General features: G+C 39.1%; 1 protein-coding gene across 3 annotated transcripts in view; it reads right to left on the reverse strand.

Annotated features, from left to right (window-relative positions):
- Nucleotides 1-21,338, reverse strand: part of spg (dedicator of cytokinesis spg) — a 372,699-nt gene that overhangs the window by 111,614 nt on the left and 239,747 nt on the right. The window lies entirely within an intron of this gene.

A 21,338-nucleotide genomic window follows, 5' to 3' on the forward strand; every position in this document is an offset into this window, starting at 1 on the left:
GAGCATACATATGGCTTATGAGATGGGTTCAAAAGTATTACGGGACATTGTGGTTCTTGTCGGTTCTTTCTTCAATCTGCCCAGCCCCATTTAGAGCTTTAAAAGTTTTATATCCTCATAATTTCCACTGCTGTATTCAGGGTTCGCACGGAACGGAAAACTTGGGTCAGCGAAATGTCCGTAAAGACCCCGGAAAAATTGAGGGTCCTTAGGATTTGGGAGTGAAAAGAATTCAATGTTCAACACACTTCTTGATAGGATGTTCATTTATTTTGAACAAGTTGACAACTTTTAATCTGTCGATTAACAAGTGCACTTCAACACTTGAAACTTGTTTATTAGTACGGTATGTTAAAGGTTCATGGGGTGGTCTGGAAATTAATTTTAAATTTTTCTGGGAAACATGGAAAAATCTGTTTGCCAAAATCAGTGGGAACTAATTTCCAGTTTAAATTTCCTCCATCTGCACTGACATTTTGTGGTGGGCGCAGATATCTGAAACACGTGTAAAAAATAAACTTTATATGTAAAGTTTCCTTTTTCTTGTTTAACCAATGCTTCTGAGATTTGTTGTTTCGGTATTTACTGCTTATTGGTCAAGTTATCTGGGAAAAGCGATCGATGTAGGCATGTGGAAAGGAAAACTCCCCAAGTGTGCACCGCGCTTAGATAAAATTCAAAACTATAAAAAAGTGTGGCCCTCCCCGATGGCGCAGTGGTAACGTCGTCGCCTTGTAATCAAGGGGTCCCGGGTTCGATACCCGGTGGAGGCACCAGTGGTTCGGATCCCACTTTAAACTGTAGGTCCAGTCCCGATTAGCCTTACTGTGCATAAAGCGGACTTAAAACACCAAATCAATCCAATCCAGTAAAAAAGTGTTGTTGGTCAGTACGGCTAGGATTGTGATGACATTGCATTTTCTTTCTGGTAATCCAGAAACATGGATGTTAATTATTTACTTGTTTTGTGGGAAATTATGGGTTTTATGATCAATTCAGGCCCGTAGCCAGGCAGAGCCCCCCTCACCCTGGAACTGCCTTCAGCCCCCTGGATATTAGGCAAAACTATTTTTTTGTAATTTGTTTGCAGTGAAGAGTAAAAAATGTAGACAGCAGATATTATTTTGCTCAACTTTCGTGAAGGATAAATTCACAGAACATGAACAACAGCTAATACATTTGTTCATCTTATTTAGAAGATTGTCTTCTCTAGACTCTAGAAGGGTCTCACAGGACAGCTTCTTTATTTGTACCTTCGCTGCCCCTGTTACGACTTTGATGTCATCGTGCAAATTCCCCTGCATCTGCGTCAAAGCTCAACAGCTCCCATGTTTTGGAAACGAAGGAGAGTATCATTGCTTCCGCCAGGGTGGAATGTATTGTAGGTAATTGTGCATTTTTCTTGTGTGATATAAATATCTGTATCATCAAAAGTAGTATGGGGTGTGTAGTGAGGGATGATGTCAGTAGCAGTCAACACTTAAAAAAAAACAAAAAAAAAAAACGATGATTTAAAAGATATGGAAAAAATGTAGTATTTGTATGGTATTTCTAAAACTCATATAACTTAATGACCCCCACACACATAATTTACCTTCATTTATTACTGTTAAACTTCTGAATATTGGATTTGGTTTACAAAGCGCCCCCCCCCCCCCCGGAGATCAATTCTAGCTATGGGCCTGGATCAGTTTGTTGGGGCATTTTTTAAGCATTTTAGTTCATTTTTGGTAATTTTCTTCTGGACCTTAGTTTGAGTTTTTTGTTTTATGTCCACTTTATGCACAGATAGGTTAATCGAGACTGGATCTACAGTTTACAGTGGGACCCGAACCACTATGTGCCTCCACCCTTGATTACAAGACGACGATGTTTACCACTAATTTGGAGCTTTAAATATTGTACGATTTGTTAAAATACTGTTTTTTATTTTACTGTATTTAGTACAATGGAATGGACCGGTCTTCCACAAAAATGAAAGTTGCCCACACTAAACCTGTAGATATTCTTCGTATCATACTTCAACTTAAACACTGAACTCTGATATGCCTAGTTGCAACTTACCGTATCTGCAGCGGTAATTGTAGAATCATTTTGAGTTTACTGTTATCCTGGGTTCGATACCGGGTGAGGGCACATTGCACAGTGATTCGGATCCCACTTTAAACTGTAGATCGAATCCTGATTAGCCTAGCTGTGAATAAAGTCGACTTAGAACAAAAATTCCATGAGTTGACTGTTCAAATTGCTTATTTCTAGCATATTTAATACAAGGGGATTTTTTAAGGTTGATTTTTTTATATCATAAATTCATTTTTAGGACCTTTTTCGGTTAATTTATTGGTCAATAAGATACTAATCCTACTGATCGGCTGTCTGATAACAATTTAGTGCTCCGTTCTCTTTCAAAGGGATCGCTATTCACTTGGGCTTGTCCCGAGTTAATCGATTCTTGGGAGGATGTATCATGCTCGGATTCATCTTGATTTTTATGGCGGCCTGGTCGTTCCAGGGAGGGATAAAAACATACACGGTCACACCTCGCTGGCGACGACAGTTAATTTATCGAGTCCTTCTGCGTAACATAATGTGTGACTGCAGCGTAACTTTCTCTGGAACTGACCTCACAGAAGTGTGAAAAAAGGAAGGAAATCGCTCTGAGAGATTTCGTAGTAAAAATCTCTACGTACTGGTTGCTGCAGCCGTCCTTGGAGCCCTCCCCCCCCCCCCCCCCCGTCGTTGCTGCCACTCACTTGGAAGTTGCGACACAGCATCCTCCCCTCCAGCTTATACGTGTCAATATTTAAATGCCAAAACGCAACTTGCACAATGCAAAGTGCTTGTTTTATTAGCGACGGAGATTTCGTACTCTGAAAACAGAACGCAAGCCAGAACTTCGTCTTTTCGTCTTATAGTTACCAAGTACAGCCATGTTTCTGCTCCCCCGTCCTTTTTAGCACAGGGGGGGGGGGGACAAATCTGTTTATACTTTCAAATCAGCACTAAAGTAGGTTGCAGCCAACTGGAACTTGCTGGAATGAAAGCCAAACAAGTTGCACAGTGACAGCTACATGGCCACTGGATAATCTGGTACTGGTAAAGTTTGACGTGTAGTCTACGAATTAGCTCTATGCAATGTATACACGGCATTATTAATTCACTTTTTATACGCTTTGGAGAACCTAGCAGAGTGCGTATTTGGTATGTTTGCTTCCTTAGTTTACTCCCTTGGCATTAAAACATAGGCTTTAAAGTTTTAAACTAATTTCGACAGTGATAATGCAAATTTCGAGATAAAAATAAAATTAGACTGTATAGATAATGATGAATAAACATTTTCCTTTGATAATGTGGCCAGTGGTGTGCACAAGGGGCTGTTGTAGGTGTCATACTCCTCACTTTCGCACCAGTATTCCTAAAAAAAAAGAAAGTGAAAGGCAAGATATGGACTGACTGCCACAATAATTATACGGAAGTCCCCCTTTCGAAAATATTGGTCACGCCACTGGATGTGGCCCACCTAAAACTTGTCATCATGTGGTCAACACACACCAGAAAGCCCGGCGCCATAAAAATATCTTAGTTGTATTGAGAAATTCACACAAGCATCAAAAATTCCCCACACAGGTATAATAGAGGAAGTGAAAACAGGCGACAGATACCTGGGTTGGAGTCCTGGTGGACCTTGCATTTCTTGCTTAACTTTCTACAGAAAAAAAAACAACTTTTTCACTTATGATGTTTGAATATGGCAGGAAAGAGATTTCTAGGTACTGGTGAAATGTTAGAGATTTGTTAGGGGATTTATTTTTAACGAACTCTTGTTCATAACTTCGCATTGGACTGTGACGCAACGTAGGTGGGGTAGTATTGTCAAAAGATTAATGCCTTCATCCGAAAACAATGGCTGACATTATAATCAATTCGGCTTGAGTGGAAAGCGTAAAACGCATTTTCAACACAGCATGAGGCGTCAACAAAGTGTAATAGATGTGTACGTGCTTGCATTGTAATCGCTTGCAAGTTGAACAAACTGGAACTTAACAGTTTAGTTTTTCATCATAGAGACTGTACGTGACTCTGGCAAGTACTTGGCAGTTGGAGACACGGGTTACTTTTACAGTTAGTCTAATTCTTAAGAGCTCTTGCTTAGTTTTCTTCCCACTTTTAGCTAATCGCGAGGATGAGATGATATGAAGAAATTTATGAAAGGCCATACACACACTCACTCTCACTCACTACAGAGGATTATCAATTGTGAGCTTGTGCTGCGCTGTTGCATATATTCGGGATAAAAATTCAGTATTTTCGAAACTAGGAGTTCAACAGAAAAAAATTCTTAAGAAAAGTAAGTAACTCTCTGGCTTTCTTAAACCCGAAGGTTTATGGCTGCAGCAACACAAGCCTTCCATCTGTCCATATTCTGGGCAAGATCAATCCAATCTTTTCCATCCTTACAGATTACTTTGGGTCCATCTCAACGTTATCCCACCATCTTAGTCTTTCTACAGGTCTCTATCATCAGGTTTCCCAAGAAAAGTTGTTTGCATTATTAATTATTATTATTGACCTAAGCGCTGCGTTCACACACCGAACATCTCATATGATTATGCTACATATTACACATTTCGATGGTAAGAGACGTGACAGAGATTGCAAAGGCAAGTCTCGTCTGGAGTTTTTTTTTTTTTTAAAGCCCACTTTATGCACAGAAAGCATAATCGGGAGTGGATCCACAGTTGAAGTGGAATTTGAACCGCTGTGCAATGTGCTTCCACCTAGTAGCGAACCCTTGATTACAAGGCGGAAACTTACAATTACACTATCGTGGAGGTCCCAAACTTTTGATTTGTCTTGATAGGATATCATCCCTAAGGGAAACAATCTGGTATCTGGCCCGGGTGTGACCACCTTTGCACGCTAACGAGGTTCTGGCGCCTAGAACCACAGTCAGCAAGATCCTTCATGGGGCTTGTGTCCCGTCTGTGTGTGTTTGCGATTGTCCTCCTATCATCAACTTTGTGTTACGATCATTTGACGATCATTTATTTCATCGTCCCGATTAGCAAAAAGTGGCAGAAAAGTGTCTTAAAATAACCAAAGAAATCTTGTCTTACTCTCTCCGACAGCGAATTACTGAACAATGTTTTGGTGAGAATGAGGGCGCCAGTTCACAAACTATTTTGCTGTGCACTTGATCATGAGAATGACTTTTGAAAGAATTTTCGGAAAGCGGGCGTAAATTAGCCGCACCCTAAGTGCATAATAAATCAGTTATTGTGATACTAGTTTTGTACGATTCCGAGAACAGAGGTAACCAGTTTTCACGATCCGTCTGGTCACTTCGATGCAGCACAGCAAATCTCGTCACGTGATTATGTTCAGGTAAAAATATGGAAGCGTCTTGTTTCGAGAACGCGACCATCGGCTGCTTCTTCCAGACTTCCCTAATAACCGCTTATCTGGAAGAGGATCACCGTAATTCTTGGCTCGCAGGACACGATTGGTGCAAAAGAATTCTTTCCCACGGGCGAACAGCCACGCCCAGGAAATTTCACTCAAATGCGAAAACAAAACGAAGCACACACTTGGAAAATTGGACTCAATTGCCCCAAAGGACTCCACTCCGCCATTTTGATCACCAGCGGAGCAGAACGGCAAAGAAAGAGTCTGAATGTGGAAATCTGAAGAAATATCCCGTCCACATCATGTGAGGCCACACAAGACAAGTCTGAAGAGGGAAGGAGAGGGGAGGAGAGGTACAGCCAGAAGCATCCTTTCTCCAGTTCCATGAACAGATTATCTTTTCAACCCTCTGTTTCCATCCCTTCATCCAGCCACTCTCGTGGAACAACACAAAGCAGCTCGACCGGTTCCAGCAAGAAAAAGAATGGAATTTCTGTATTAAATCCTGGATTTATTATCTAGTTCCTTTTTAAAACAAGAACAACACATATTGTGTACCCACACCCCGTCAGTGAGCATCTCATTTGAGCATACTCTATCCGGGAATCTATGAAGCATGGCCTCGCATAAAATATAGAGAAGGGGAGAAAGCCAAGTAGTTCATGCTGCTGCAAAAGCTGGAACCTGCTTTCGCTTTACCCCTCCACGCAATCTCGTTCCCTCGCACTTATTTACCCTCTCGAGTCACTACTTGCGCAGACTTGCTTTCGTTCACTCGCTCCAGAGATTCCCGGGACAGAGTATAACTAATCAAAGAACGATGTTACTCAAAATACGATCCACTAACCTTTAAATCTATCTCTGTTATATACCTAGGTATAGAGGTTGCTTTTAAAATTGAGTCGGCCTCGCAATCAATTAAAATTATGAAATCACTCTTTCTCTTTTCTTCCACTTTTGGCTAATCGCGAAGATTAGAATAAAGGGTGATAAGATGAAATTGGTGAAATGACAATCACACGCATGGACCACGAGCCCCAAGGAAGATTATACTGGCTACGAGTCCAGACGCCAAAGCCTCGTTAACCTACTAAAAGGCAATCCACGCTGCTCTCTGTGGAAGAGATGCTGGCAGTTGAGGGCGTTCAGCGAAAGTCGCCCTTATACTTACACCCGGGACCGTACGCAGGGACGGCGCCAGAAATTTTCGACTGGGTGGGCAGAAGCGCCATATTGATAGATTAGGGTGGGCAGTATAAATGTAAGCCCATATATAGTATACTGTATATGTGTATGTAAGACGTATGTATCCCCTCTCTCTCTCTCTCTCTTACACTCCCGATTCTCTCTTACTTCTTTTCCCTTTCCTTATCCTGTTTTCCTCCTTATTCTTTTCTAATCTATCCTCCCATCTTGTTCCATTTTCTTTCCCTTTGTCTCTGATGGACACAATTATTTCAAGGAAGTGTTTACCATGAGCAGCCACACATTTTAACCACATTATTTCATGCATGTTAATACAGTGAAATAAATGTGAATTAAGTTTAAGCTTGTGTTGCAAATACAAGGCACATACTTCATTTTAAGTATTCGGTGACAGTGATAGATTGATTTGATTAGTTGATTGATTTGCTTTATTTTACTTCGCTTTTTGTGCCACTTTTGGCTAATTTGCGAAGATGGGGATGAGTGATGACATGATGAAATTGATGAATGGACACTCACGCACAAACATCCATGACCAGGCCGGGATTCGAACCCAGGACCCCTTGACGTCGTAGTGCGATATGCTAAACTCTCCTCCACGGGAGCCGAGCGACAGTGATAGAAAGTGCGATGGTAGACAATCGTGAAGTTTCTCGTAATTGAAGACATGTTCCTGAGCATAGTACTTTCATTGTATGAGTTTTTGACTGAAAGAGTTTTGTTACTCCTTTGGGGATCACATTTCTCAGCTTACAAGGTTTGCACAACTGACAAATCTATCTGAATGTTTGTAGTAGCGGTGATTGGGTGCCAACATTTGAGGGGCAAGGACAATATACTTCTTATTGGTAGAAAAGGCTTAGCATAAAGAGGCCATAGTGCAGGTACAAAAACTGGCGGGGAAACTGCATCCCCCATTTCCCGCTTCTCAATCGCCGTCACTGCATGTTTGGATTAAAATGAACGTCTTATTAGGAATGATTTAAAACGCACACGGAAAACAAATTCTTTGTTCATTGTCCATGAAGTATTCCTAGTCTAATGAAAGGCTATTTTGACAAAATATCATCATATGTAATAAACAAGTAAGATTGAAAAATCTGTTCAGAATTGAAGAGATTATTAGCTAAGTTGCTATTCGTTACTAATGCGGGAGAAGCAACATACGTATGGTTACATGAACATATTTTTTGAGGTAAACAAATGATTTAGGACACAAGGAATTCATCGAAGTTGATCACCGTAACAGCAATAATGCATGTATTTTTTATAGATGACTTGGGTTGTATGGCGTGACCATTTCGAATACACTAGAATGTCAACCTGTGCAGCATACCCTGGAAACTTTATTATTTTAAGGGCAACGAGTCCCTGGAACCACTGTCAAAGTAATAATTTATGAGGGTTTGTATTTTGAGTGTCAGAATGTATTTGTTTTCGCCCCTTCGTTACTTTCATCTAATCACAATTGAAATGACTTAAAATAAAAGAAATCAACCACGACTTACTCTTCCAAAAATGGAGTTTCATTAGCTCGTACCTCTTAGAAAGTTGAGGTGGTAGTTTCAATTGCACAGGGTTTCATTAGTGGATCAAGGCAACTAATTCCGTGAACAATGACGTTGTTTTCCGAAAGTCTCAATTTGTCTTCTGTGGTAATAAAATGACACGTTTGGTGCGAGTTCTTTCTGTATATTTTTTCCCCAATGGCATAACGCTGTCGCATTATAATGAAATGGTCATGTGTTGCACTCCCCCCTCTCCTGGTGGAAGCACAATGCACACTGGTTCGGACTACACGTTAAACTGTAGGTTTAGTCCCAATTAGTCCATCTAAGCATAAAAGTGGGCTTAAAAACAAACAAACGTGACATAACTTTTTTTCTTTACTTCAGCAGCATCTACAGATTCTGTCGACATTTTCGACTGATTCGTGTGGCAAAATTTGTGTGTCGAAAGAGGATTTCTAAATATGATAAGCCAGTCATTAGCAATTGAATAATTCTGTAGATTTTTCCATACATAACTGGTTTATCAAAATGTATTCACTTCGGTATTGTAGTGATTATTGTGATCCGCTCTTATTAGTAGAACGAATATAAAGTTGATATTTTGCATACCATATTGATATTTGAAGATGACAGGTATATAAAAATTTTAATGAAATAAAGAAAAAAGACACTTCTGGAATTTCAATGCAGAGCTACCGTAATTAAAACTATACTATACTCTCTAGCATGCTTAAACCCGAAGGTTTATGGATGCAGAAACACAAGCCTTCCATCTGTTTCTATCCGGGGCAAGATCAATCCAATCTTTCCCATCCTTGCCGATTTATTTTAGGTCCATCTCAAAGTTATCCCTCCATCCTCGTCTTAGCCTTCCTACTGGTCTCTTACCATCAGGTTTCCCAACAAGAATCTTGTAAACTCCTCTTTCCTCTCCCATTCGTGCCACATGGCCTGGCCACCTAAGTCTTCTAGATTAAATTATTCTAACAATAATAATAATAATTAAAAAGTTGAAATAATTTATTGTGTTGCTGGAGGAAGTAACGCTAAGATAATGTTTTTATTTGTTTATTTGGAGATTATTTTAACCATACCTAGGTTGGGATTTATATACGTATGTGGAGGCCCGGAGCTTACAGCACCAAGACCTCACTCTAATCCCCTCGACACAGTTTCAGTTACAACTTCTTGCCAAGTTACATGGTGTGGTTTGTTATATTTTTTACCACATCCGAAGTACCTATTTTTTTCATTATGTGGTACTTTTCAATGCAGTCTTTCCCAGTGAAGTCCCGGAGCTGCAGTCCTCAAGTTTACCCTAAATTCTGATCTAATCTTGATCATACCCTGCATAATGTTGAGCCTCCTAAGCCTACTAGCTGCTTTTAATCATGGAAGTATTCATTTGATCACAGCTTTTGTTTCAATAGCTCTAGTAATTACTTTCACTTTCTAATAAGAAAATTGGCTTTATATGGGATGATAATATGTGAACATTTCTAGCATAGATAATATTCACAAGTAAAATGTACATGTTATGAACACCAGAATACACTTATTTATTGAATCATTCCTATATCCCAAGAATATGTACTTGTTGAATTTGATTGGGTGGGCAATCGGGTGGGCACAGGAATTTTTGGGTGGGCGCTTGCCCACCCGTGCCCACCCCTGTCGCCGTCCCTGACCGTACGCACCATTCTTTTAGCTTGCTGAATATTACGGTTTACACCAAATGCACATCTGAGTTTTCTGGGTGAGGAAAACTGGTATCTAAACTCTGTCGATTCTATTTACAATACAGTCAAGTTCAAACGTATGTGACAGAAGCTGTTCATTATTACTTTCAATCACTTTTTAATTTTACATCCTATGAGCTTACACTGGGTGAATTATACTGACGATTATATGGCCTCTGATGTTTTGTTTCAATTCGAGAACCTCACACTGCACAATAAGAAGCGGATGAACGTGGTGGATAGTTTAAGTATCTTTGAACTTGACTGTACAGGGAGAATTGCAATTTCAAGTACTCTACGGGCAATACATTGCGTGAGAACAGAAGGGTGTGGGTGTCACGAAGTCACATGCATCTCACGACCCCCTTTTTGTTTTTTATTACCGACCGTTTCCGCATGGCGTTTCTCCTATCGAACAATGAAGGAAAAGAGCTTTTGTTTTACGGACATTAAATTTGCAACGTGCTTGCTGTCTGCAATGACACAAGAGAACTGATGGACAAACCCAAAGGTGGCAACAAAACCCTGCAACACCTGTGTACACGATGATCGATTGTTTTTTTGTTTCTTTTTCCGATGCTCTACCTGAAAGTCCTTTGCGATTATACTTGAATGAAGGTTCTGCGTGTCATACGTATCAAAATGAAAATAGTAATAATGAAGCTTAAAGAAAAGTGGCGCTAAATAACAAATCAAATCAATGTTCCTTCCATCATTCTGTCGCGGCCAACATCGTGTTGAAAATTTGCCTTTTTTTCTTTCTTTCTTTCTTGTATGCAACTTTTATACACATACTTGTATACATATTGTTTCCCTTTATGTAAATTACTCAAATGTAGTAGTCAAATCTCTTATACAAAAAGGTACATATAATTGATTGATTTGGTTTTACTTAGCTTCTCATGCCACTTTTGGCTGATCTCGAAGATGAGGATCTGAAATTGATGAAGGGACACTAAAAAAGAACGCTCATTCCCAGGCCGGATTCGAACCCGGAAATATCGTAGATATAAATACGGATTAAAGAGGAAGAAAATATTCCACAGCCTTAACTTCATCCACCGGTCCTATTACATAGGTTTCGGGTGTTAACTAGGGTGACCAGATATTTGTTGATCAAAAAGAGTATAGTCTATAGGTTGAAGGTGCGCATGCATTTTGCTCTTTCACGGTGTCCGCAAAAATCCCGCGCGACTTCTTGACAGCCTAATTATCCTGGAAATTATGCAAAATTAAAACTTCCTTTTTATTTTACACTAATTTTGCACAGAAAACTATATTTTGTGACTACATAATTTCCCTTTTAATATTCTGATGTAATTCTTGAATATTGTAAGGCAAATTTCTTGGTATGTTTTGCATATAATTGGAGGAGAATATTTACACATCAATATTGATCAATATTTTGATCAAATTTTAATTATTGCAATTTTCAAGTATCGGTATCGGTGGGAATCGGTAAGAGTATCGGTTTCGGTTCAAAGTGGTAACGGCTCAGTCCTAATCATTATCACTAAATTCCAATGAATTTGAAATATGTTTTGCTTGTTGATGGAATATGAAAATGACACTTGAAATTGTTCATAGGAAATCCTTGAGTCAAGGAGTAAATACTTCAGTTTGTTGACATCTTGACGTTTTCCGTTCTGTGGATTTTAAGGCATTTTTACGCGTAAAATAATGAATGAAATTAAATAGCAAGGAAAAGAGTATATTTGGGGATTTTTGCAAATTGAAAAAAAGAGTATAGAGTATATGAGCCTCTAAAAGAGTATAATACTCTTAAAAAGAGTATGTCTGGTCACCCTATGTTAACGGCTGTCTGATCATACACCTTCAAACACTACATGGGGCGTACTTCCACCCTACTGCTCGCAACAGATAAAGCAAAAATTGGTAGTTAAATATTGAATATCATGAAAGTTTACCAAAACACACTTTTGGCATGTAATATCAATTTAAAACAAAACAAAACACCAGAGCTTAACCCCGCAATTAACATTAAAAAAAAACCCTATTATATAAGAGAAGTTTATTTGGACCAGTTGAGTCACGCCAACCTACAATTGCATGATCAGTTTTTCCTGCCAATACGAAAAAAAAAGTAGGAATCATTTTTAAAAAAATGAAATACCAGCGCCAAGGTCATGAACAAGAAAAGGATTCTCTACGTCTACATAGACTGAACAAATCAAAGAGGATCTGGAGAATACAACCAAAAGCCAACAGTGACGGAACATAGAAACAAGAACAAAATACAGGGTGAGCCTACAAGAAATAAGACAGATTAAACGCTTTATAAATCCAAAACTGTTTGTTTTACCAGGAATCATTTAATACTCTTTTTTTATATAGAGAAAGTCATTCAAGTTTACGACTTCCACTTTTCGTTTGTTTTCGTGACGTCAGCATCACGTGAGCGCCCTTGACGTCAGTCGAGCAATATGGCCGCTAGCCAGGTAGAAAAGTCTTTCTGTGTGCTTGAATTTGCAAAAACAAATTCTGTTACTGTCGTACAGAACAAGGTATCGCAACCAACCACCCACAAGGCAGTCCATCTACGATTGGAGCAAGAAATTTGAGGGAACTGGTTGTTTGTGCAAGGAGAAGATTCCTGGGAGACGAGAACTGGACTATATCATTGATACTTGTCATGTTAGAAAAGGGTCACAAATAGAACATTTGTAACTTAGCCATGTAAACTTCGGGACATACTCTTCCAACCATGTAAGTCAGAAAACGATGTTGTTTCCTCCTCCACTGGAGGATCGAATGCGTAAATATATACCAGCCGTTTTCTGCCAAAAACTGCAGAACTGTTTCAGTCAAACTGTCAGAAAACGAAGTTGTTTCCTCCTCCACTGGAGGAATTTCAGCCATGTTCCGAACAAGTGTTCTCGGGTTACCAGCCAGTTTAAATCGGCGTTAGCTTCCAACGTTTGGAGCGCATACATTGCTCTCATCATCAGGCTTGTTCAAATCACGTCGGTAGGAAAGCCACAATTCCTACCATGTCATTAAAACACTTGTTTCTGTAAAACTTTGAAACTGTCTATTCTTTTAGGCTCACCCTGTATATTGCGTATTTCTCTTTCCAGACCTCCAACTGAACAATTGTGCAGTTTAGAGAGACGTAAAGAAACGCATAAAATACACAATCGATATTTCTGACGCAAAGAGTACCGAAATAGGAAATAGCTCGCATACTAGAATATTCTTCAGCGACCTCTTTTCCCCAGAGAACAAGCAACACCTTAACTGTTATCTCGAGTCATGATTTTACGCAAACATGTTTGGTACAGCGAGGCCACTGCAATAACGCCGTGCAAAAAGCGTTAAAAAGGAAACAATAGCTACTCCACGCAGTGTTACAAGTTATCGCTGATCTGCGGGCAGAAGTGAAACAACGTTCGTACACGTTACTTAATCTTCCCCTGAGTATAACACAGCCAGGGGCGGAACCACAGGGGGGCAATTCCCCACCCCCAACCTTGGACGGAAATCCATTCTAAGAGAGAGGGGGCAAACATTGACGGCCAAAGGCACCTGCTGGGGCACAGAAGGGCAATTGCCCCATAGATTTTAAATTTTATACAAATAAAAATACATTTTGTAAAATTTTCTTGCTCGTAATATCTGCTTTCCTTACAGCCTCTTCAAGTTCAGAGCCGTAGTTAGGGGGCAGAGGGAGTTTGGGAGCTGAACAATCTAAATGAAAAAAAATGTAAAAGATTATTTACTTTATTTTGTTATAATCTTTTTAATTGGAATTTAAATGTACGTACATGTATTCTCTCGTTACAATGCTTTTAGCGATGTGGATGTCCATTCAGTGTCGATGTAAATGTATATTGTGTTGCTCATCAACCAATTGGAGACAATTATTTAGGAGTTCTTGAAGATGTTTAGTTTATTTCAGTCGCTTCTCTGCCACTTTTGGCTAATCGCGACGATGGGAATAAATGGTGATAGGATGAAATGGATGAGGCGACAATCACAAACACACACACATGAACGACACAAGTCTCTCGGAGGATAATTTCTTGCAGTAATATTTTTAAGTTTTGTGTTTCTGCTTTCCCTTGTATTGCAATATCTTGAGCTTTCGTGGTTTCGTTTCCTAGTGTGTTTCAAACACGAGAAGCACGAGAAAATTAACATGAATGTATGATTTCAGTCATTATTAGGAGCAATACTATGAAATGAAAATTATATTAAAGCGGAAATAAGAAGCAGTTTTAATTCAGGAAATGCGTATTACTTTTCTCTTCATGAACTTTAATCTTCTCGTATAACATCTAAGAAACTAAAAGTTAAAATATACAAAACAGTAATTTTGGCTGTGTAGTATTATATGGATATGAAACTTGGTCCTTTACATTGAAAGAGGAACATAAATGAAGAGTATCTGAAAATAAAATCCTTAGAAAAATTGTTGGACCTAAAAGGGATGAGGAGACAGGTGAGTGGAGAAGGTTACATAATTTAGAACTACATAATATGTATTCCTGTCCAGATATTATTAGAATGATTATAATTAAATCAAGAAGTCTTACATGAGCGAATGGTAGAGGAAAGAAGCGTTTGCAAGATTCTTAACGGTAAGAGATCTGTAGGAAGGCCAAGACGAAGATCGAAGGATAACGTTAAGAGGGACCTGAAGGAAATCGGCAAGAATCGGAAAGATTGGATTGATCTTGTCCAGGATAGGGACAGATGGAAAACTTGTGTTGCCGCAGCCAAAAACCTTCGGGTTTAACAAGGCTAGAAAGTAAGTATCGTTTCAGCCGTTTTGTTTCGAATGCATTTTTGTTCCACCTAGGCTTTCTCATTCGTGAACAAAACCCGAAATTTCCGGCCGGCAGACGCCTGAAATTGCAGGGAAAAGGGCATAAAATTTGCTCGATCAAGCCGTGGTCTTCCATCTGGATGGCGCAACATAACGTGCCTTCTGTTTGGAGGAAGTTCAATGACTGTCCTTGACATTCGGCTGGAATTCGGTCGCCGAAGCAAGGAGAGAGAGAAGTCACCTGCAGAGAGAACTGGGATCGGAAAGAAAGGAAAGGACGATTTTCCCACCGAATCTTCCTCTTGCTTCTTTAGCCTCCCCTCTGAGGTGACATTGACAAAAGGATCCTTTTTTGTGTGTGAAGGCCACTGCCAACGATCTTATCCAAGCTTAGCGTTTCGTTTCGTGTCATCCATTATGTCAATTCGGTGTGCCACCCAAAATTCAGCTCGACACTCCCTTCCTCTCGGAGGTAAGAACTTGACGCAAGGGTGAACTCCAGAATTCCAAAATAAAATGTTGCACAGTGGGGGGGAGGGGGGGGCACGGAATTAATTTAGTACCGTAGTCGCCCACAAATGCATGTATCCAAATTGGCCATCAAAATTTTCATTCGATTTAAGAATCGAAAGAAAGCACCAATAAAGCAGAAGCAATCCCTGTAGAAGACTGTCTTTTGAGATGGGTGAATTTCGGTAGAATCTATTATGTCCTACATTTACACGGTTTACTTCAAACAATACATACTACTATGCAGTGGCGGCGATTGGGTCCCAAAACCGGGGGGCAAGGTGCCAAAACTAGGGGGGAGGGCAAAGATAGTATATTTCCTTTTGTAGATAAGATTTAGCATAGTGCGGGCCCAAACGTGGCGAAAACTGTGTGGGGGGGGGGGGAGATTATGGAATTAAAATTTATGGATACCTGGGCCTCTCCGATGGTGTAGTGGAAAAGTCGTCGCCTTGTAATCAAGGGGTTCCGGTGTCACGGTTTATATGGTCCCCCCAGAAAATTGTCCGGCTACATTCGTCCCCCGCCTGGTAAATGTTTATTTCTGTTTTCCATTGGGGCCATATTTCACGGGGTGATATTCGTTCCCCCTTCCAAGATCTTTTGACTTCTTTCGAAAGGGGGCCATATTTTGCTGGTGAAAATAGTTTCCCCTAATTTTGTTTCGCACTTCGGACCAGTCTAAATTTGCAGCTTAATGCCAATGGATTTCTTAGGGGGCCGTATATTTGGGGGGCGGTCCAAATAATTTGCTCCCCATTGCTGTGAGATTTGATTTGGTCCGGGGGGACCATATTTGCTGGTTAAATTTTCTGGGGGGGACCATATAAACCGTGACACCGAGTTCGACACCCGGTGGAGACACAAGTGGTTCGGATCCCACTTTAAAATGTACGTCCAGATAGCCTTATTGTGCATAAAGTGCAGTAAAAACCATAACTCAAATTATGGATAGCCTAACAAAGTTTGGACTCTAACTTAAAATTAACCAGTAGGCCTACGTAAGAACGAGTAACATAAAAATTTATCTAATTTAATTCTGCGTTAATCTATGCTAATTATTTTTTTTCGAGTATGCCTTCGATTTTTTATCGTCGTGAGAACAAAAAAGTATAGGTTTTTTGTCTTTTCCAAATGACTGCTTTCTTTGAAGTTTTATATAAAAAAAGACGTGGTCAGATCGCGATTAAATTTAACTACAGTGGAGGTAAACTTTTTCTTAATATTGGGTAGTCCTACAAATACTAATCTTGGTCTTGATTTGAAGGTCTTTGCATATGTTTTTAAAACCCATTAAACTAACTAACTAACTCTCCAGCCTTCCCAAACCCGAAGGTTCATGGCTGCAGCAACACAGGCCTTCCATCTGTCCCTATCTTGAGCAAGATCTATATACTCTTTTCCATCCCTACCGATTTCCCTTAGGTCCATCTCGACGTTGTCCCTCCATCTTCGTCTTGGCCTTCCTACTGGTCTCTTACCATCAGGTTTCCCAACAAGAATCCTGAAAACTCCTCTTTCCTCTCCCATTCGTGCCACATGGCCTGCCCACCTAAGTCTTCTAGATTTAATTATTCTAATAATGTCTGGACATGAATACAAATTATGTAGTTCTAAATTATGTAACCTTCTCCACTCACCTGTCTCCTCATCCCTTTTGGGTCCAAATATTTTCCTAAGGATCTTATTTTCAAATACTCTCAATTTATGTTCCTCTTTCAATGTAAGGGACCAAGTTTCACACCCATATAATACTACAGGCAAAATTACGGTTTTGTATATTTTAACTTTTAGATTCTTAGATATTAAACGAGAAGACAAAAGTTTATGAAGAGAGAAGTAACATGCATTTCCTGAATTAAGCCTACTTTTTATTTCCTCTTTAATATAATTTTCATTTGTTAATATTACTCCTAAGTATTTGAATTTGGAAACTGTTTCAAACGAGTTGTTATCAATAATTAGATTTTGATTATTACCTAACACTTGGTTTCGGCCTGTAAGCATATATTTAGTTTTCTCTTTGTTAACTTCCAAACCTATCTCTTTAGCAGTTTTGAAAAATATTTTAGCATTATTCTTAATTGTATTCACATCATCCCCCAGTAAGTCTACATCATCTGCATATGCTAACAACTGAGTCACACCATTTAATTTTAGTCCTTCTTTAGTTTTGTTTACCTTCCTAACAGCATATTCTAAGGCAAAATTAAAGAGCAATGGAGATAATGCATCTCCTTGTTTTAACCCATCATGAATTGTAAATTTGTCAGACATATTAATACCCACACGAATTTTACTTTCTGTTTCACTGGTGCATATTTTTATCATACTAACAAGCTTCTTAGGTATTCCAAACTCTACTAATATATTATATAATTTATCTCTTTTGACCGAATCATATGCTTTTTTGAAATCAATGAATAGCTGATGGACATTTTGATTATATTCCCACTTTTTTTCAAGTGTCTGTCTGATGTGAAAAATTTGATCTGTAGTTGATCTGTTACGTTTAAATCCACATTGATAATCACCTATAATTTCATTAGCATATGGGGTTAGTCTTGTTAAAAGAATGTTAGATAATATTTTATATGTTGTTGAGAGTAGAGAAATTCCACGGTAATTATTGCAGTTCATTTTATCACCTTTTTTAAACACAGGAACAATTATGGATTCTTTCCACTGTTGAGGGATTTCTTCTTTATTCCATATTAAACAAATTAATTTATGAATTTGACAAATTAATGAATTTCCACCATATTTAATTAACTCAGCTGGTATTAAATCAATGCCAGGTGCTTTGTTATTCTTTAGCCTTTTAATAGCATCTTTAACTTCAGTCAAGTTAGGTTCTGGGACTAAAGGTTCTGCTGTGTGTACTTCATTCACTTCAGATTTATCTCCTACATGGACATTTAAAAGGTCATTAAAGTAGTTCTTCCATCTATTTAGAATATCGCTTGGGTCAGCTAGAAAATCACCGTCTTTATCTTTTATCAAGTTTACTTTAGGTTGCCACCCCTTTCTAAACCCATTTACACCTTTATATAAATCTCTGATATTTTTATTTTTGCTGTTTGTTTCAATTTCGTTAATTTTGCTTTTCAAGTAATCTCTTTTTTTACTTCTAAACGTGCGGTTAACTTCTCGCTTTATTCTATTATAATTGTTTAGATTTGTATCATCAGAGTTATTTAACCATCTAAGTCTAGCCTGATTTCTTATTTCTATTAGATTATGACATTCATTATCAAACCATGGCTTACTTTTTCTCGGTTTATGGTATCCTATACTTTCTTTAGCTGCTGATTCTATTGCATTACGTATGTGCTCCCAATTCTTATTTACGTCTGTTTCATTTATATTTTCATCATCATTTAAATCCTGCAAAACATCAAATCTATTTGACAGTTTAATTTGGTAATCTTTCTTAATTCTTTCATCAGTAAACTTTCCTGTATCAAATTTTAGAACTTTTAGATTTTGTTACTTATGATTTATCACTGAGAGTCTTTCTCTTAATTTAGCAATTACTAAATAATGGTCACTGGCACAGTCAGCACCTCTATGTGTACGAACGTCAATTATACTAGTATGCCTTCTCTTATCAATGAGAATATGATCTATCTGATTATGAGTTTTACCATCTGGAGAAGACCAGGTATATTTATGGATATCTTTATGTTTAAAAGTGGTACTTTTCACAATTAAATTCTTTGAGGTTGCAAAAGTAATCAATCTTATACCATTATCATTACTTAATTCATGAAGACTTTCTTTACCAATCGTGGGTTTAAATGTCTCTTCTTTGCCAATCTGTGCATTACAGTCACCTAACAAAGTTTGGACTCTAACTTAAAATTAACCAGTAGGCCTACGTAAGAACGAGTAACATAAAAATTTATCTAATTTAATTCTGCGTTAATCTATGCTAATTATTTTTTTTCGAGTATGCCTTCGATTTTTTATCGTCGTGAGAACAAAAAAGTATAGGTTTTTTGTCTTTTCCAAATGACTGCTTTCTTTGAAGTTTTATATAAAAAAAGACGTGGTCAGATCGCGATTAAATTTAACTACGGTGGAGGTAAACTTTTTCTTAATATTGGGTAGTCCTACAAATACTAATCTTGGTCTTGATTTGAAGGTCTTTGCATATGTTTTTAAAACCCATTATCATTGTCAATTCACATTGCGAAACCGATTTTTAGAGATTTTTATTCAACGGATTAAAGATGTGTGCTGAACGTGGCGACGCGACAGTCAGTGTCCACGGTAGCGGCAGAACGTGAGAGATGAAATTGACGAAGGGACATTTATAAAAAACGACAATGCTTAGGTCGGGATATAAATCCGGGACCCTTGTAGTCGTAGTATGCTGGGATAATTCCTCAGGGAAATCGGCTTGAATCATCTGCTTATTTATTTGTGACAAACATGCGACCTCATCTTGCAACTGATTCAACTCAATATGAAGAGCAGTTCATTGCACTCCTTTCCTCTTTCATGTCCAACGAGTTTGATTGAGTGCACGAGGAGGTTGTGAAACGTCACCACTTGCAGTAAGAAAGAATGTGCTGTGGACAAATAACTACATTTAATCTTTGACCATTGAGGCTCAACGTAAGAAACAGACAGCCAACGTAATTCATACACGAATTGGAATCATACGTCTGGCCATCTTGTAATTCTCAATACTCGATTCGATATCCACTCAACTATCCTTGGGGTCCCGGGTTCGAATCCTGGCCTGGGCGTGGGTGTTCTTTGTGAATGTCCTGCCATCAATTTCATCGTATCGTCACTCATCCCCATCTTTGCGATTAGCCAAAAGTGGCAGAAAAGCAAAATAAAATAAACAAAATCAATCAAGCAGATGGGCATACGCCACAAACAGTATTCGGCCGGTGAGTTTCTGTGATCCGTATGCCTCCAATCACAAGCCTCGTGGAACAAGATAACCAAAGAAGATCCCACGAAGCCTTCTCCGAGCCTGGCTGCGCCGCGTGGGAGGAAGAGGGGCGTTGCCCAGCACGAGGAAAGCCATGATCCCAACGCCGCGGGCGCACAATGGGAACCACTCGCGCAGCCTCGCATTCGCAACAAATACGTTCTAATTAAACCAAGACACGCTTTGGCAACACTGAGTTTCTAAAACTCTGTTTCTAAAGGCCGAATCACACGCAACTGGATTTCCAGTAGGAATGCCCTAGTTGGCGCTGGACCGACTATCCATCTGCTAGTTTTCGCCTCACTTTTTACTATACTTGTCGGTATACTTTTGTTCCCATAAGACATCAATGGTCCAGTCCAGTTATGAAAGATTTCCTTGTTGAAGAGTATGTACTGCATTCTCTTCAACAAGGAAATCATGTAGCCTTGTGAATTAAAAAATAACGACATTCTGCAACTGAACAACTCACCGAGCCCAGACAATAGCATGGCTGTTTTCCACTTACGTTTTCTAAATTAAGTTTAAATATTATAATGTATATCTCGCTGCACTTTTGACTGCACTCGCGCGGCTAGTTGGTTACACGGCGCAACACCGACTCGTCTACGTTGATTTGGTGTGTGCACCGTTTGCACTACGTTCTGGAGCGGTGTAATGTAGGGTCATGTGGTTTATGCTAACTAATCACATGAACGTTTAAAGCAGCAGACAGGCATTTGTTGAATCTTCTGAACTTGAACACCGCTATTCGTCTACTTGGTTCAACGTAATTTCCTTGCACCAGCCTGACACCGGGGTATACCTGCACAACACTTGCGTGTCAAAGAGTGCAGCGAACTATACGGGGCTAAAAAGATTTAATTGCCTAGGTTAGCACCAATGTTCTGTATTCATTGGTACTTAGAACCGCCACGCAATAACTAACTGGTGACCCCCCATATACAAATTTGCATACCCCCCAAAAAAAACCTACCCTCGGAAATGAAATAACAAATACACCACTGGGTGCCCCCCAGCAAAAAGCTTAACTCGCACAATGCCCATCACAGTGTTTCCATTAAAGAGATTACACAGTGAACACTGAACAGCACCATTGTCGCATGCGGAGAATACCATAGAATATATTTTAAAGATAATTCTCTATTGGTATAATTCCCCTCATAATCATTCAAAGCTACCGATAGCCAGGCACAGCATTAGCCTACATCACAGAGTCTTTCCGG

The sequence above is a fragment of the Lepisma saccharinum genome, chromosome 1 (genome assembly GCF_977018435.1).
Source record: "Lepisma saccharinum chromosome 1, izLepSacc3.1, whole genome shotgun sequence".
In the NCBI taxonomy this organism is placed as follows: Eukaryota; Metazoa; Arthropoda; class Insecta; order Zygentoma; family Lepismatidae; genus Lepisma; species Lepisma saccharinum.